This window comes from Mytilus edulis, chromosome 3, assembly GCF_963676685.1.
Source record: "Mytilus edulis chromosome 3, xbMytEdul2.2, whole genome shotgun sequence".
Lineage (NCBI taxonomy): Eukaryota > Metazoa > Mollusca > Bivalvia > Mytilida > Mytilidae > Mytilus > Mytilus edulis.
The window spans coordinates 104273590-104293473 of NC_092346.1; the positions used below are offsets into that span (position 1 = coordinate 104273590).

General features: G+C 30.6%; 1 long non-coding RNA gene across 2 annotated transcripts; it reads right to left on the reverse strand.

The window, feature by feature from the left end:
- Nucleotides 1-1375: 1375 nt before the first annotated feature.
- Nucleotides 1376-19200, reverse strand: LOC139514714 (uncharacterized). Of its 2 annotated transcripts, XR_011662666.1 has the most exons (8): nt 18575-19200; nt 11537-11637; nt 10940-11035; nt 9586-9659; nt 7608-7684; nt 5025-5071; nt 3797-3913; nt 1376-1835 (listed from the first exon to the last, which is right to left on the reverse strand). It is a non-coding gene; the product is annotated as an uncharacterized lncRNA (long non-coding RNA). The 2 variants fall into 2 exon arrangements; XR_011662667.1 differs by lacking the exons at nt 11537-11637; nt 18575-19200 and adding an exon at nt 11330-11467.
- Between the last annotated feature and the right edge of the window lie 684 nt (nt 19201-19884).

Genomic DNA, 19884 nt, shown 5'->3' on the forward strand with positions numbered 1-19884 from the left:
TGGGGTGTCTATATACAAAGTATAAAGCATCCAGGTCTTCCACCTTCTAAAATATAATGCTTTTAAGAAGTAAGATAATGCTGCTGACGCAGCCGCCGCCTCATCACTATCCCTGTCAAGCTTTCTGCAACAAAAGTTGCAGGCTCGACAAAAATGAGGTCAAGGTCAGTTGACATCTGTCAGCTAGACATTAACACCTTACAATCATTCGGTATACCAAATATAGTAGACCTATTGCGTACAGTATAAGAGAAAGACCAAAACACAAAAAAACTTAACTTATACCACTGAACTATGAAAATAAGGACAAGGTCAGATGACATCTGCCAGTTTGGACATGTACAGCTAACCGTCCTTCCATACAACAAATATACAAGTACTATTGCTTATAGTATCTGAGATATGGACTTGACCACCAAAACTAAGCCTTGTTCACTGACCCATGAAATAAGGTTGAGGTCTAGTGAAAACTGTCTGACAAGCATGAGGACCTTGCAAGGTATGCACAAACCAAATATAGTTATTTACTCTTAATAAGAGAGAAATCAACATAATAAAAAATGTTAACTTTTTTTTCAAGTAGTCACTGAACCATGAAAATGAGGTCAAGGTCAAGGGAAATGTGACAGAGAGAAACTTAGTATTATGTAGCATCTATATACAAAGTAGGAAGCATCCAGGTCTTCCACCTTCTAAAATATAAAGCTTTTAAGAAGTTAGCTAACGCGGGCGCCATAGTTGCCTTCACCCAGAATCACTGTCCCTATGTCGAGCTTTCTGCGACAAAAGTTGCAGGCTCAACAAAAAACTGCAAAATTTCTTTAAAATACTAATTGAGGGACAGCAACCCAACAACAGGTTGTTTGATTAGTCTGAAAATGTCATGGCAGATAGATCTCGGCCTGATAGCATTTTGCCTCATGTCAGATTACTCTAAACGCTTCAGTTGCAGAGATATAAGCCAAAAACTGCATTTTACCCCATGTTCTATTTTTCCATGTTGGTTAGCCCAGGGTTTTTTGACACATTTTTTTAACTAGATACCCCAATAATGGTTGTGTATAAGTTTGGTTAATTTTGGTCCTGTAGTTGCAAAAGAGAAGATTTTTGTAAAAGTTGACCAAGACAGAAGACGATGGATACCAAGTGATAAATAAGCTCACTTGGCCTTTAAAGCCAGGTGAGCTAAAAAAAAAAGAAATATTATCAGTATTTGTAGATTGAAAAATGACTCTTTTGTGAATTTTGGGAACATAACAGAAGGGTAGATACACAAGAGGACAAAAGGTAGACATGTGACAGAGTTGTAAAGTCACAACTGGAGATTTGAAAATTTTCAGCTGAAGTTTTGGATTGTGGAGATCTACCAATATTATGTGTAAAATTTTAATTTATTTCAGCAGATATTTTTGACATGACACCATTCTATAACAAGATAAAACGTAACCAATGATATTTCCTTGAAATAATAAGTTCAAATACAGGGAAATATATGAAACAATGAACTCAACAAATCTATTAAATAATATAAAGGTATAATTATTTTTGCTCAAAGGTAGTAATAATATTAAATTGTCATGTCAGATCTGAAGTAAGCTTCAAGCAACATTGTGCTTATTTATGTATGATACAATGTAATAGAATAACAAATAAAGGTGTTTTTTTTTCAATATGTAAAATCTTCATAGATTACTTCTTTGTCAATCTACATTCTCGGTAACATTCAACCATTCTTCCAAATCCTGACTGGTCTGTATGTCAGACTAAAATTTAGTGTTTCTTTATTCCAAAGTTTAAGGGATATCTTCCGGACTGGCACAAGCTCTTATGTAAATCTGAAAATGACATACATATAGATGAAAAAAACTATTTTAATATTTGTCTAAAACAATTTGCTGAGCATTTTACTAGAGATAAAAAAAAAAAAGTACACAATCAAATAAAACAAAGCATCTTATACATTTTCAAAACATACAGTTAAAATCTGTAGGCAAATTGATTCAACTGTAAAGAACTGGAATAAAAGACTACAAAAACATAATTTCAAATAAAATGATACATTATTATTAATCTTTAAACTGTTGCCAGAAATATATGTCTTGTCTTTAGACATAAAATTCCTAAAAGGCAACCTGAAGGACAGCAACACTGCTAAAATATTTAAAGTCACTGGACCATGTAATAGTGGGATAGGCCTCAATAGTTACAGATAGTAATGCAACTTTATAGAAAAAAATCATTGATCTTTCACAAGTTCCAAAGTTCATTGTTTCATATATTTCCCTGTATTTGAACTTATTATTTCAAGGAAATATCATTGGTTACGTTTTATCTTGTTATAGAATGGTGTCATGTCAAAAATATCTGCTGAAATAAATTAAAATTTTACACATAATATTGGTAGATCTCCACAATCCAAAACTTCAGCTGAAAATTTTCAAATCTCCAGTTGTGACTTTACAACTCTGTCACATGTCTACCTTTTGTCCTCTTGTGTATCTACCCTTCTGTTATGTTCCCAAAATTCACAAAAGAGTCATTTTTCAATCTACAAATACTGATAATATTTCTTTTTTTTTTCATAGAAAAAAATCATTGATCTTTCACAAGTACCTCCTTTCAAACTTATTTCTACAAAGACAAAATCTTAAAATCTATTTTTCAACATTCAACATAAAAATTTGAGATTTATCTCCCTTATATCAGAAAGAAATCCACATTTCTACACTTTACATCACCATGCTGTCATCATTCAAAGACATTTAGTGATTTTTTCCCCAGAATGTGTGCTTAAATCTAATAATTTTTTAACTGAGAAGGAAATGTTCCACGAAGAATTATTGATCCAGTTTATGTAAACTATTTCTATTTACTATTTTTCTGTTTTTAAATCTTCCTGGTGGAATGTTTCAAGCAATTTCTATGCATAAAATGAGTTATCACATGAAAATTTGCATGAATTTACTAATTTACTTTTCTTCCTATAAGAGCGACTAAAGTTTAAATGTTCAACTGTATATAACAGTGAGCCTTGTGTATAAGTTTTTAAAATATTCATTTCGAAACTGTCAAGCATCTGCTTAAACCTCAATTAAAATGGAAAATGGAAAAGGGGACAATGCCAAAGAGAAGACACTTTTTTTAAAAGGTATATTCAACAAATTTATTCAAGTTTTATTTACCGGTTGGTTGATATATCATCTACACTTTTCTTTACAATGTTGATTATTATTTGTCTTCCTCGTTTAATTATGATAAATGGTAAATGTATACACATCCATATTAACAATATTTGAATCAACTCAAGTTTTTATGCCCCACCTACGATAGTAGAGGGGCATTATGTTTTCTGGTCTGTGCGTCCGTTCGTCCGTCTGTCCCGCTCCAGGTTAAAGTTTTTGGTCAAGGTAGTTTTTGATGAAGTTGAAGTCCAATCGACTTCAAACTTAGTACACATGTTCCCTATGATATGATCTTTCTAATTTTAATGCCAAATTAGTTTTTTTACCCCAATTTCACGGTCCACTGAACATGGAAAATGATAGTGCGAGTGGGGCATTCGTGTACTGAGGACACATTCTTGTTTTTTATTATTTTAAGGAGACAGACCAAGCTTACCATATTTCCATTCCCCAGTTACCCTTCTTAAAAAAAGTTTAAGAAAGCAACTTATTGTGAGCTTACCATTTTACCACATTTAAATTGTGAGCTTACCATTTTACCACATTTTTAATTGTGAGCTTACTACATTTAAATTGTGACCTAACCATTTTACTACATTTAACGATATTCTTACTATAATGCTCATTATTTCTTCTATTTCTAGCTGATTGTTTTAATTCACTTGATCAGTATCACAACTATATTCCTCTTGGACCTCTTTACAGGGGAATATATTAAGGTCTAAAGCTGTCTACAAAAAAAGTGTTAGAACAAATAGATCAACTTTACTTCTATTATAAGATAAAAAAATCACCTTTTCCTTCAGGTTAATGCAAATGTATAAATTCACTGTCAAAAACACAGCAATAATAATCTTTCAGTCAAAAGATATTTCAATAAATACAAGTATTTTACATTTTCATTCTATTTTTAGATTAGTAAAAAGAATGTGTTCTGAATATATTAACTGTTTAAAGAATATTTAATCTGATGTCCAAAATTCAACACAAAAATATGAGATTTATCTCCCTTATATAAGAAAGAAATCCATCTACAGAATAATATTTTTACGGATTTCACAATATTAATCACTGTTGATTATTCACTAGGTTGTCTTAACAGGCACATCATTTTAGTGGTCACCTGCATGTTAAGGCAACTTTGAGATAGATTGACATTTTCTCTATATAATTGAACGTTTTCAGCCGTTGCCTAATTTTTGCACAAAATTGCAACTTCAAACAAAATATGATCATGACGAAAAATATATGTGTTCAGTATGGAGGTCAAAATTAGAGTTGCAACCCATTTGAAACCGAGATTGCATATACAGGTGTGAATTTGTGAATACACTTTGTTTCACTCGTTTTGGTTTCTATTAAAACATAATCTTTCACATATTTATCAAAGAATATTAACTTTTTTCAATACTTTTCTTCAAATTCAGAGCACTGGAATATGTCAGTGATATGTAATAACGCTACCAATTGAAAACGTTTGACCCCATAACCACCATGTGCAATGTCTGAATTAGATTTTATTTTTCAGAAATTTCATTCAAAAGGTTATGTCTTGAGTGGTCAATTTTGATACTGTGAATTCCCATTAAAGTGATTATTTAATGCAGATTTGACTGTAAAGTAAATTGTTAATAAGAAAAAAAAATGAATAAAATTACCAACCAGTTATGCCTCTTATAGTTATATTATAATGCATTTTCTTGACATAACTTAAAATATTTCTTAAAATCTAAGGTTTTATGGAAAAAACTATACAATCAATTTGAAAGTTTATCATAATGAAAGACAAGAATTAAAATATTTGTTTACTAAACTTTTGTTGAAAACAAACTTTATACTTACGAAAGTTGATAATAAATCTTTTTACATTATGGTTTCCTCTTCCTTTACTGAAATAAAAATAATAATAACACTTATAAAAGGTCATACATAGTACATTGTATGTACTACTAATTTGGTGTCATATTTACTATTACATTTGTATAATATATGGTCTATTTTACATATGTACAGTATAATTGTTTTCCTCAGGTAGGATAAATAGCTAGACACATAATTTGTACAATTATATAGATATAGAAAGATGTGGTGTGAGTGCCAATGAGACAACTCTCCATACAAATAACAATTTAAAAAGTAAACCATTATATAACTACATTACATGATATTTTTCAAAAATCCACTCTTTTGATTGACTGGAAGCATTCAGGAGGCGTTCCAATATCAAATTGTGTTTCTCTGCAAAACTTAACTGTCATGACATCACATGTTTTCACAGTAAGATGACAACAAAATGAATACTAGTAGTTAAACAGACAAAAAAATTGCTATAACTCATTATTTTATTTAGTTGTATAGCATAAATCGTCGCTGTTATGCAAAAACCTCGTATCTCAATTTTTTGCGGAAATCTTTTTATCGATTATTTAAGATTAGATAGGTATGATCCACTGTATGCGAAAATATCTGATCTTCTAACCAATCATTAACTCGAATTCTGACACGAGACGAAAAAGTGTCGTCGGATCGGTGAGACATTTTGTTGTGCGAAAATATCGTATCTCAAAAGAAAACACATGGCACGGCAGATTATATTATAACAGGTACAGTTTTATCAATTTCAGGTTTTCAAAGCTAATATAGCTTAAAAATAATGAAAAGCTTTGAAAAAACAATATAGGTGCAGAAATATTTGCTCGTCTTGGTAATTGATTGGTTAGAAGATCAGATATTTTGGCATACAGTTGAACATACATATTTAATTCTAAATAATCGATTAAAAGATTTCAGTTTTTAATGCCTGGTGAAAAATTATCAAAACCTTAGATACGTGGTTTCTGCATAACAGCGACGAAATATGTATTTATAAGAATTGAATGCTTCTTTTTGTAATTTTATAAATGCTATATGAGGTTAACTGCCTTGACCAAAAACTTAAACCTGAAGCCTGACAGACAGATGAACAGAGGTACAGACCAAAACAATAATGCCCCTAGGTGGGGCATAAAAAGTGCAAGGAATAAGATAAAAAAAAGCTTTCTATGAAATGGCTGATATTCACGAAATAACATATTAAACAACATTTAATAACTGATTTGTAGTGTTTATTAAGATCTGTATTTTATTGTTTCTCTATTCTTCAAACTGACTGCAGGTTAATAAAATAATTTGGGATATAATATCCTGAAGTCAAAATTAATATTACTTTTCCAAACATTTCTGTGATGTTTTACAATTGACATGATAGAGTAAAACAAAACCATATTGATATAAGGAAAGATAAAGAGAAATATATAAAGAGATGGTGCTTTTACTTTTATTATGCTTTCTTTTTTATGCATACTTAGTCCAAAAATGATGGGAAAATATTTCATATAGAGGTCTCTAATTATTTTGTAGAAAAAAAACAAAGATTTATCTCCCCTATATAAAGATAATGGCAGAACTCAACATGCTCAACTGTTCTAAAATTAAGGAAAAACCTTCATTTTATCACTATGTTCCATTTTTAGCCATGTAAGCCATCTTGGTTGACAAGTTGGTTCAGTGGACACATTTTCTAAACTAGATACTAAGGATGAGTGTACAAGTTTGATTAAATTTGGATCAGTAGTTTAGACGAGAAGAATTTTGTAAAAGTTAACAGATGACTATGCACCCCAAGTGATGATAAAAGCCCTGTAGCAGTAATAAAAAGCATTGAAAAATATTGACAAATGGACCTAAAACTCAAAATATTAGCATAATTAACAAAATTTGATAACAAATCTTGTAACAGCTTATCTTGTCACCCCTCCACATGCTAAATGTGCATGTCTTAAGGCAGGATGGGGTAATTCGATGGCTCTGGTTGCTTACTTTCTGTCATATACGTTATTACATGACTATTATGTTATAAATCTAGCTGTTGGTGTGTCATTAGAATATGTCACATAACTATAAAGCATAAGCTGTACAATGACCTATAGTTGCTGACATCTACATCGTTTGGTTTTTCTGGTGGATAGTTGTCTCAATGTTTATAATCATAACACATCTCCTTATTTCTATTTTTATAGTGCAGATAATAGACCTTTTTCATATAAGCAACATTTGACTCCAGAATTTATATTTTTCAAGTGATTACCTTCTCTGTGGTAGGACATCGTGGTACTCAGTCAAACAAGATTATTAAGTAAATTCAAGATTTTAATCAGCATAATTTTATGGGAGAAAGTTATATACTTGATTTGACTTATTTTGCTTGCTCATAATTGACTGAGTACCAGGATGTCCTAACTCAGAGTAGGTAACCTGTTGAAAAATTATAGAACCTGGAGTAAAAAGTCGGTAATATAAAAATGGGCTATTTATCATCAATCAATACTGGTCATGTAACTCTGAAATATTCAGTTATTCCATCAATATTTCATGAAAAGAACTCACATGGCAACCATGGTGTTGTAATTTGAACATAAAAATCAATTTCTAATGCTGTCAAATCAAAAGCTTCTGTAGAAAACCTGAAAAAAAAACAATAGGCTTTATCATATTAACAATAGACATAAGCATGATAAATGGGCTATTAGTTTTCTCTTTATTTTAATTGTTTTACATTTGTCATTTTGTTTTTGGTGGATAGATTCTTCAATATTGATAATTATAACACATCTACTTATTTCATGATATATTTCTTATCTATATCAATTTGCAAGAAAGAATTATAGATTATCGTTGATCACCTCAACGAGATTGATTTTCTCGCTTGAGCCGGGACGGCGAAAACAAGAAAGGCAATCGAGTTGAGATGACCAATGATAATCTGTTTATCGCTATTTTACCTATGACGACGTTGGTCAATTTCATGTCAATTTCGTTAGCAACGCCACGTGTCTACTTATTTCTAGCGATAATTTTTCCATCTCAAGCGAGTAGCATGATATGAAAAATTATCACAAAAAAAAGATTAAAGGAAATATGCACAAAATAGCGATAAAACAAAATATTATAAAATGTCATTTATCTCATGCATGCATATATACATAACACCTTATAAAATAATAAGAAATAGAATTGTTTGAAAGAAAACCATTTACGAAAAGTAAGACCATGATAAAATATTTCATGAACCTTTTCATTAACATAAGTTTTCTTGTTTGATTTGTTATACATTTTTCATTTTTGGGCCTGTAATAGCTGAATATGGGTTTTGGTTTTTACTCATTGTTGAAGTCTGTATGGCGACTTATAGTCTTTAGTTAACTATGTCAATTAAACTCTTGTAAAGAGTTGTCTCATTGGCAATCATACCTTCTTATTTTTACATATATATTTTATTTATGATGTCACTTTTTATTTGCTTAAAAAAACTGTGTAGTGATATCAAGTAAAAGTTATCCCATGAGGACACAGTGTGTCAGTTTAAGACCACCCTGGTGGCCCAATGGTTATCTTACACTGACACACAAAGTCTGAGAGAGATAACTTTTAACAATGTTTAAATATGTTAAATTAACAGTGAGTTTGTACCCAGTCGTCCTGGTGTAGGGTATACCACATGGCTTCATATGCTTAAGGTCTCAAGTTCAATTCTCAACGTATACACTGGTAATATAGTGACTTTTATAAGAACAAAACAGAATGGATGTAGTGATCAAGATTCCATAGAAATAGGTAAACATGACAAACCCATCAATCTACAATAACCCAGAATTCTATAATAAAAAACATGATAAATTTTAAGCCATTCATTCTATAATAAGACATGATTTACCTACCAATCTATAATAAGAAACATGATAAACCCATTCTATAATAAGAAACATAATAACCCCATTAATCTATAACAAGAAAAGTATCTAGAAAGTTCATGATCTTTGTTAGACAAGTCTTAATGATATTGTTTTAAAAAACAAAATGGCTGCCTTTTATTGTTAAGTTGATTCCATATCATTAACATATACCCAATATGAGGGGCCATTTTTACTGACATTTTTCCAATATGAAGAGTCATATCTTTTATTTGTATATAATTGTTTCAAAATGTTTGAATTTCTGTTGGTTTCAAAACAACAGAATAGGAAACAGTCACATTTTTCTGGTTCTTTCCTGAGAATTGAAGCAATAGTTTTAGTTTAATAATTGTATTGTGTTTATTTTATCCAGTTATCATTTCCTGCCATGCGTTTATAATCTTCCTGTTATTCATTCATAAACTTCCTGCCATTCAATAACAAACTAATTCTGTCATCTCATCTTTTCTTTAGAAATGTGTCTATTTAAACCTAATGTATCAGTATCTTTGGTTATAAACAACAAGGAAGAAGGACATCTTTTTAGTAGATAGTTTGCCATCAATCAATACATGTCATGCAACTCTGAAATATTCAGTTGTTTCAATCAATATTTAAAGAAAAGAACTCACATAGCAACTATCCTGTATTAATCTCTGAACATAAAAATCAATTTCTGTCTCATTAAAAGCTGTTGTAGTTCAATCTGAAAAAGTATTTTATAAATTTTTATCATATCTACAATAGACTTAAGTATGAAATGAAAACAGTTTTAAAAAAAACAACAGAAGACCTCTCATATTTAAGCAAAACCACAGTTACTAGATAGCAATTTAGCTCTATTTGGTCGAAACACTTGTACCTTAAATCAAGACATTAGGTTGCCCTCCCTTTTGGAAATTATTTGCTCTTCATTAAATGTCATAGTAATATGTGAAACTATTTTAAACTTCATTTGTTGTATTACGATGGATAATAGTCTAATGTTCTACTTGGGTATCTTTTAAAGTCAGTACAAAACAAAAATGAAAGGTAATCAAGAATGTGTCCATAGTACAGGGATGCCCCACTCGCAATATCATTTTCTATGTTCAGTGGACCATGACATTGGGTAAAAACTATAATTTGGCATTAAAATTAGAGATCATATCATAGGGGACATGTTTATTAAGTTTCAAGTTGATTGGACTTCAGCTTCATCAAAAACTACCTTGACACAAAAAACTATAACCTGAAGCATGACAGACAGACAAATAAATAGACGAACGAACAGACGGATGAAAGAACAGACACACAGACCAGAAAACATAATGTCCGTCTACTATCATAGGTGGGCCATACAAATTCATCATTACTGCATCAGATTTAAATTGGTTGAGGTTTAAATACCTCTGATGTGACATGAGACTGTGTTGTCAAATAGAGCATCTTTTATTAAATTGGTATCTTTTGATGACATTTCAGTTGCCAGACATCCTTAATTAATGAATTGTACAATTCCATTATGCATTTTGATCATACAGTGATCCTTCACCAATCAGAAATAATATATATACAACATGTACAACTTATTCAAGTTATTGACAAAAGATTAATTTTTCAAAAGTTTTTGTTTAAAAGTCAGTTTGTATTGTTTCTCTAAAAAATAGGTTTTTATTGCATAAGTTTTAGTTTTAAGCAGCCTATTCACCCTATACCAGTCACTTCATTTCATGAAATATACTTTTTTAATATAAAATATATAGTATGAAACAGACATGTATCTTACATTTTGTAGATAACAATTTGTTTTGTAATAGTTTGTTAATTGGTCAATTAATTGATACTAAAATTTAAGAATTCTAGTGCTTTCTGGAATTTAATTTACGACCAAAGAATTTCCCTTAGAAAAACACTCCTGTGTCATTTAATGTTACTATCTTTAGATAATGCAATTGTGTAGATATACAAAAGATATGAACTCATATAAGTATCTCTTTAATTTACCTGTCAATCTGACAAAACTTTACACCGTACAAAGTTTATTCAAATTATCTATATTCATGACAGGACAGGTTTCTGGAGTATTTTCATGTAAATGACCTACAATGAATAAACATTATAAAACAGGTCAAACAAAATACATTCACTGAGAAAAACACAAACAAGGTTTTCAGAAAATTAATGATTTTACAATGATAGGTAGTTTGTCTTGTTTGAACAGATTCTTCCAACAAATATCTTTATTTAATATCATTAAGACCAGTATTGAAATATGTGCTAAGAATGGCCCTATACATGTTTTTTTTTGTTTTTTATAGTTTAAGACATTTTTACATTGGATATAAAAGGTGTATCATATTAGTAAATTAAAAAAAATGTTTTTCTCAGACCTACTTGTATGTTTTAGATTCTGTACAAGCCTCCATAGTAGACATATCAAAAACTTTACTGAACAGATGAGCATTTTCTTATTTATTCCTCCATTCCTTCAAACTTTTCCAGTAAATTTAGAATTTATAGAAAACATTTCTTATTACAGTTTCTTATTATTTCTTTAGCATTTCTTAACATTTCTGTTGCAATGTTCATTTCAAATATTACCTTAATGATGATGGCTCCTGCAATGGCTGCACAGTTCTAGATTTTTCTCTGAATAATTCCTCTTTTCCAAACTTGATTGGTCCAACCAGGTAACTATTATACTGACAACACAAAATATTACTAACAGTTATATTTGATCTAAGAAATTTACCATGTTTACCTGAAATATGCATCAATTGTATCTATGTTTAAAATTTGATTTATACAAGATAAATTGAAACACTGTTAATTTTATTTCTAGATTACTACTAAACATACTTAAATTCTGATTGTCACAAAATCTCCACATACACCAAGTTTACGTACATGTACATATGCATGTAAATAAATCTGTATGTGTTTTGTAACTATACATGGAAATAATATTAAAATTACATCAGTTAGCTTTGTTCATATTTATGTTTTAAAGAAATCAGTCATTTTATAAGGATCTTGATCGTCTTAATTATTCTGCTAAATTATGAAAAACAAGAATGTGTCCCAAGTACACGGATGCCCCACTCGCATCATTTTCTATGTTCAGTGGACCGTGAAATTGGGGTAAAAACTCTTATTTGGCATTAAAATTAGAAAGATCATATCATAGGGAACATGTGTACAAAGTTTCAAGTTGATTGGACTTCAACTTCATCAAAAACTACCTTGACTGCAACTTTAACCTGAAGCGGGACGAACGGATGGACGAACAGACCAGAAAACATATTATTACTATTGTAGGTGGGGCATAAAAATCTAAAATTATCATTGGTTCTGTGGTCTACTGAATAGCTGCTTTCAACAATTCATAAAGATCATGAAGATAGAAGACAGTTATTTTTACTGATTCTGATGTTATTATTCTTTTTTAGTCAGATATATTGTTATCACTGTGTGATAACAGATTTTTTAACATATATGTACAAATGTACTTAAAACATAAATTTCAAGTCACAACTTGTGTATTGGAAGAAATGTAATCACTTTTTTGTATTTTCTAAAAAGGATAAGATTTCACTTGTTCTTTTATGAATAGCAATATATCATTTACTTCAGATAATATATGTTTTTTTCACATAAATATGAGATTACAATATGTATGCTGTAGAATAAATAAAGCTAAGTTTCAATTTCAAAATTGTAATTAGTAGTAAGTCATACCAAGTTCCTTACTGAAATTAGATATATCAAATCAAAGCAATTTAAAGCATTTAATATTTTTATGAGTTGTTTTTTAACATACCGTCAACCTTGCATATGATATTTTTACAAGTAACTAAATTTCAATAATAGGTTTATTATTTGAAGTAATAACCATGTCATGCAATCAAAATATAAGATCTTTTGTAAAACCCCAAAAGAGCAAAACAAAGACGGTGGAATTTCAAGTTGAAAATGTGTCGATAACATACAAACTTATTTTTACATATGTCAAATTCAAAAATATGACTTAACAATATTTTTGTTTTTGTAAACTATAAATAAGCTCCAAATCCCAATATCTATAAACAGGTCTGACTAAGGTTGTGTATCAGAACGAGGTTTGAACCACGTCATTGGCAATGTGAAATCCCAGATTTTGATTAATGAACAATTTAAAACCTAAAAATAAAATTGCAAAATAAAACTGATGAAATATAGCTATATATATAGAAAAATCAATGAATCTGGAATTTAAATTGATAAGATTAGCCTGGTTATTTTCAAATAATTAAAAAAAAATAATAATAAATTGTCCCACATTCATTGACATTGTGCATGTTGTGAAATAGAAATTTGTAGATATATACATTGTAGATTACCAATTGCAGAAATATACATTATTTAGTATTTACATGTGTAATAAAAACAGTATAGCAACCATATAGGATAATTTGATAAATCTGAAATAAGAGTGCCATCAATTACTGTTACTTTCTAAATGAAGGAAAGTGAAATATACTGTAACTGTTCATCAGGGCAAACATGGGGAAACACACTTTATTTCAAACATGCTTCTTGTCAAACATTTTTATTCTGAAATTGACTTCTCTATGGTCAGGTTGTTGCCGCTTTGACACATTACCCATTTCCTTTCTCAATTTTATTCCAATCTCATGAATTACTTGAAATAATGGTTAAATTTGAAAGAAAGAAAATATATATATTGATACAATTGATCATATGCATATATGATTGTCTTAACATAAAGTGATAAACCTGAGAAATTGAAAGGAGGAGCTTTTAAAACATAGTATAGATTCTACCCCTGCATCGAGTGTGATCTATATTTATCCACTCTAGACATTTAATTTTCAAATTTAAAAAACAAGGCTGGCAGTGTTTTAAATATGTAAAATTTAAATGTTGAGAGTGGATAAATATTGTATTACACAAGATTTAGTGTTGGACTCTGTTTCTCTAAAGATTTTTGAACAATATGCAGGCAAACTTTTTTTTTTCAAATGATCTACAAAAAGATGTTTTCTTTCTACATGTATGTGATGTCATCAGACATAGTCACCCTTTTTCATGCTGTCTCAATAGGAAAGCAAGAAAATCAACGTCACAATCAAATTTTGACCAGTAAAGAACTGAGATCAAAAGAGCCACACGTTAATTAAGTAAAAATAATCAACATGTTAGGAAAAGGATAAATTGTGTAAGAATTGTTCATACATGTACAATGTATATGTTAACTTTAATTTAGTATTCACAAAATGTAGCTGTAAGTAATCATAATAATATGCACTCTAGATTTAAGTCATCTTCTCCATGATTAAAGAATAACATTGCAAGTGCTCTTGTTGTACTAATTTTATAGTATGTAAATTAAGATTTGATATACATGGTATAATTGAAAAAGTTACAACTCTTCACCAGACACCAAATGGCATAGAAGTTTACAACATAAGTCACAGCTTGGTTTCCAACCATAAGCAAAATACAAACTGATATAAAGCAATAAAAAACCCAAACTAACTGCATGATTTATATACAAAACCATTGAAAGAGAAAACAAATATGATATACAGCAACAAACAACAACCACAAAATTACATATTCCTGTCTTCTGACAGGCACATAGTTTATACAGAATGGTGTTGGGTTAAACTTGTTGATGCCACCTCCCCCCCCAAACCTGAGTTAGTTGTGTATAATTACAATATAAGAACAAACTATGCAATTTTGTAAGGTTTTGTGGAACCCTGCGTCTTGCCTGCAACACAGTGTAAAAGTGCAATGTTGACTTAAAAAGTTAATCCATTTTTCAGGAAAAATACAGATTAAAAAATATTTAAAAAAAACTATCGATACTACATTTTTTTTTTATTTTTAGGGCATGCAGATAAGCTTTTGTCCAAGTTTTATAAAAATCTATGAAGATTTAATTTAAATACTAATTATGTAAACAATTGTTCTGTAACTAATTCATCATTTATTCTTCATGTGATCATCATTTTATATTGTTAACGTTTCATTGCGTACATCGCTTTATGAGCGCCAGTTTTAGGAGTTTTATACAGGACAATGTAGGAATCCGTATTACTTTCCCCTCTCTTCTGAGTGACGAAACTGCTCAGCGAGTCGTGTGCACAACTACAAGGAACATTCATCGGACATGTTGTCTAAAGGAACAATTCATGGCTAACCACAGCGTGAGTTACATTTAAAACATTACAAATCATGTCTTTACATTAGCGATGAACTGTTTTAATATATTTTCCTATGTTATAAAGAAACTATGATCATTTTACCGTTCAAAGTGTTCGTATCTGCGATAACACAATTTAATTCAAGACAGAACCCGACGTGTGCAAGAATATTCATCTATATATTATTATAAAGAACTTTAACAGCTTTATATATCTACGAACTTTTTATCCGTATTTTTAATGGACTTTAATTATCATTGAACACATTGTAAAATTGTATTTATATTTGTATTTTCAGTTTTTCACCATTTGGATAGGGTAGTGAAATAAAAGTCAGCTCCTGATTGTTTTATCTTTACTTAAACCCAGTCATCTTGGTTACACTCACTGGTGCGGCCAGTACAACAATCTATTCAAAACTTTCAGTAAAAAAAAACCACCACAAAACACAAAATCTTTACATGTACATTGACCAATGAACTGTGAAAATAAGTCAAGCTCATAAGAAACCAGCCAAAACAGAAATGTACAGCTAACATTATTTCATACACCGAACTTAACTGACTTATTAATACATGTATATGTATATAATAAACAGAGCAAAAACACAAAAATTTAACTTTTATCATTGAACTTTGAAAATGAGGTCAAGGTGAAATGACACCTGCATGTACAATGTACCAACTGGAAATGTACACCTCTTAATCATTCCATATACCAAACATAGTACTAGTACACCTATTGCCTATAGTTTCTGAGATATGGACTTGACCAAAAAAACCTTAACCTTTTTCACTGATCCATGAAACGAGGTAGAGGTTGAGTGAAAACTGTCTGACAGACATGAAGATTTTGTAAAAACCAAATATAGTTATTCTATTACTCATATTAAGAGGGAAATTAACATTTATACAAAATATCTTATCTCTTTTTCAAGTTTTCACTTATCTATGAAAATGAGGACAATGGACATATGACAGACACTTCATAATATAAGGTGTCTATAAACAAAGTATGAAGTGTCCAGGTCTTCTACCTTCTGAAATATAAACTAGAGGCTCTAAAGAGCCTGTGTTGCTCACCTTGGTCGATGTGCAAATTTAACAAAGGAAGCAGATGGATTCATGACAAAACTGTGTTTTGGTGATCCTTGGTGATGGTGATGCGTTTGTAGATCTTACTTTACTAAACATCCTTGATGCTTACAATTTTCTCTAGCTATAATGAACTTGGCCAAGTAGTTTCGGTGGAATATTTTGTAAAAATTTACAAAATTTATGAAAATTGTTAAAAATTGATTATAAAGAGCAATAACTCCTTAAGGGATCAATTGACCATTTTGTTCATTTTGACTTATTTGTAGGTCTTACTTTGCTGTACATTATTGCTGTTTCCAGTTTATCTCTATCTATAATAATATTCAAAATAATAACCAAAAGCTGAAATTTTTTCTTAAAATTACCAATTCAGGAGCAGCCACCCAACAACAGATTGCCTGAATGGTCTAAAAATTTAAGGGTAGATAGATCTTGACGGGAAATTTTTTTTTAAAGATTTGCGCGAAATGCTTTTGGTTTAGATATACATGTACATGCATGAGCCAAAAACTGCATTTTACCCTATGTACTTTTATTAGCCATGTCAGCCACTTTGGTTCACTGGCTGGGTCATCAGACACAATTTTTAAACTACTTAGCCTAATGATGATTGTTTACAACTATGGTTAAATTCATCTTAGTAGTTTCAGGAGAATATTTTTGTAAAAGATAACAAAAATTTATGAAAAATTGTTAAAAATTGACTACAGTATAAAAGGCAATAACTCCTTATGGGGTCAACTGACCATTTTGGTCATGTTAACTTGTTTGTAGAACTTACTTACTTTGCTGAACATTATTGCTGTTTACAGTTTATCTCTATCTATAATAATATTCAAGATAATAACCAAAAACAGCAAAATGTCTTTAAAATTACCAATTCAGGGGCAGCAACCCAACAACAGGTTGTCCAATTCATCTGAAAATTTCAGGGCAGATAGATCTTGACCTGACAAACATGTTTACTCCCATGTCAGATTTGCTCTAAATGCTTTAGTTTTTGAGTTATAAGCCAAAAACTGCATTTTACCCCTATGTTCTATTTTTAGTCATGGCGGCCATCTTGGTTGGTTGGCCAGGTCACCGGAATCATTTTTTTAAACTAGATACCCCAATGATAATTGTGGCCAAGTCTGGTTTAATTTGGCCCAGTAGTTTCAGAGGAGATTTTTGTAAAAGTTAACGACGACGGACGCCATACGCAAAGTGATGAGAAAAGCTCACTTGAGCTAAAAATGAAAATGGAAATAGGGAATGTGTCAAAAAGAAAAAAAACCTGAACAAAGAGTAGAAAAAAGCTGAAAGCCACTAATGTGTCTTCATTACAGCAAGAAAATCCCACACTTGGAGGTGTGCTTCAGCTGGCCCCAAAACAAAAATAAGTACTAGTTCAGTGAAAATGGATGTCATACTAAACTCCAGAAATATATAAAAGAAACTAAAATTAAAAGCATACAACACTAACTAAGGCCAGAGGCTCTTGACTTGGGACAGGTGTAAAAATGCAGCAGAGTTAAACATGTTTTTTTAGATCTCAACCCTCCCCTATACCTCCAGCCAATGTAGAAAAAACAAACACACAGCAAAACACACAGTAAAACTCAGTTTAAAAGAAGTCTGAGTCCAATTTCAGAATAGGTAACAAAAGAAACTTAATAAAATGACAATGATATATAAATTAACAAAAGACTACTAACAGTCACTGACATGCCGGCTCTAGACCTCAATTCGCCTTTTCAGAATCTAAAGGACTATGGGTAATATCATTGTTTGTACACAAAAATGGAAATATAACACCATGTCATTGTTTGAATTTCCATAGTTTAGAATGTTTAAACCAATGACAACGTTTTGGTGTACGTTTTTAAAAATATTAGCCAGAATCCATTACATTCTAAAACGTTGAAATATACTGATTGAAAGATAATGTCTTCATCATATGAATTATATCAAGCACAATCAATCCCGTTATGTATCATTCCAAGTATAAACAGAGCACTAGAAAACAAAGTTCTGATTTAGGCAAAAGAGATGTTGTAGACCTGGAGATATAAAGGTAGTCTACCTAGTTGAGTAAGGGGAGATCTTATTTTTCACACCATTTTTACCTCTATTATGAAAATCTGCCCCCTATCCAATATGGCCGAACTAACCGTGAAGAGCCCTATTGGTTAGAGCACTGCCTTTAGATCCTGAGATTGAGGGTTTAAATCCCACTGGTACCATCCATGGATTTTACCATCAGAGATGTCCCTAATTTGAGGATACATTACATTTTTTTGGGAACTATTACCTACGTGTATTTGGAGAGTTGTCCGCAACCTGATTACCTGTTTAAATTACATTGTGACAATTATTCGGATATATCGCCTCAATCGCCGTGTTTCGGCATTTAACTATATTGTTTAGCTTATCCATCGGTAGAACTGCGAAAACGTCGAATGGCAATCGCTGTTGGAAAGCTTAATGTCATATTGAAATTACTATTTCCATTGTTTTTGTTCGACTATCTCGTTTTTTTTCAAATTGAGCGGCTTTCTCTAACGCTGATTTACAGGCTCTTTGATGCGCTTATTGCAAGTACGATAACTCTAATTTACCGGAAATGTACATTTCAAGGGAAGTTACTCTTTCACTCATTTGAATTTTATTTGACATATGGACAGTTCAAAATGTATATTAGTGAATATTTCTTATAAATTCATTAATCATGGTTTATTAAAAAGTAAAATAATGAAAATACCAAACTCCACGGAAAATTTGGTTTGTAAAGTCTCTTACATTTTGTTTGTGCATTATGTTTGTTTATACAATCATGTAGGGTCTAGATGATGATATATTGAAATACAAAAAGTTTCAAAAAATTCAAAAGTTTCAAATGTTTGTATCCACATAAAATCTATAGAACACTGTCGTCTATTTATCTAAACTTCCGATCTTTAAACTTGAACAGTTATTTTAGTATTTTAGGGGGGGGGGGGGGGGGGGTGTTAAAAGAGATATTAAAATTATAATAATAAAAAATTTTGGACAGTTTTTAAATCTTGAAAATTTAAGATAATTTGAAATTTAGTATTTTGTCGAAATTTGCATATGGTTTAATAGTTTGTAAGTGAATACATTACTTAGATACGCATCGGTAATATTTTTCTTTTGTTGAATTACTATTTCAAAGTGCTTCCTTGTGTGTTACATTTATATATTGTCTCTTTTAAATAACCAAAGAATGTAACGCAACAACAGACATTATATGACAACTCGTAAGCATATTGACTTCCTGTTCAATTTCTATCGGTTCTCTTATTACTAGCCTGACTGTGTCTACATTTTTTTCTTTTACCTTTTCGGCTGTTTTTAATAAGCTTTGGATTTTCAAATATTTTGACCTGAGCATCACTGAAGAGACGTTTAATATTAAAAGGAAAGGCGAATCTGGTGCAAAACATGGTACAACAATGTTATTTGCTTTGTTTTGTTCCCTGTTAGAATTTCAACCGTTTGATTCACAAACTACCATCAAATTTAAATATGACAAGTAAACCAATTTCAGAATTGACAATGCGTTTTCGATTTCTCATTTAAATGATTCAGCAAACAATTTGTTTCTTATTCGGGCTATATATATTTATTTGCATATAAT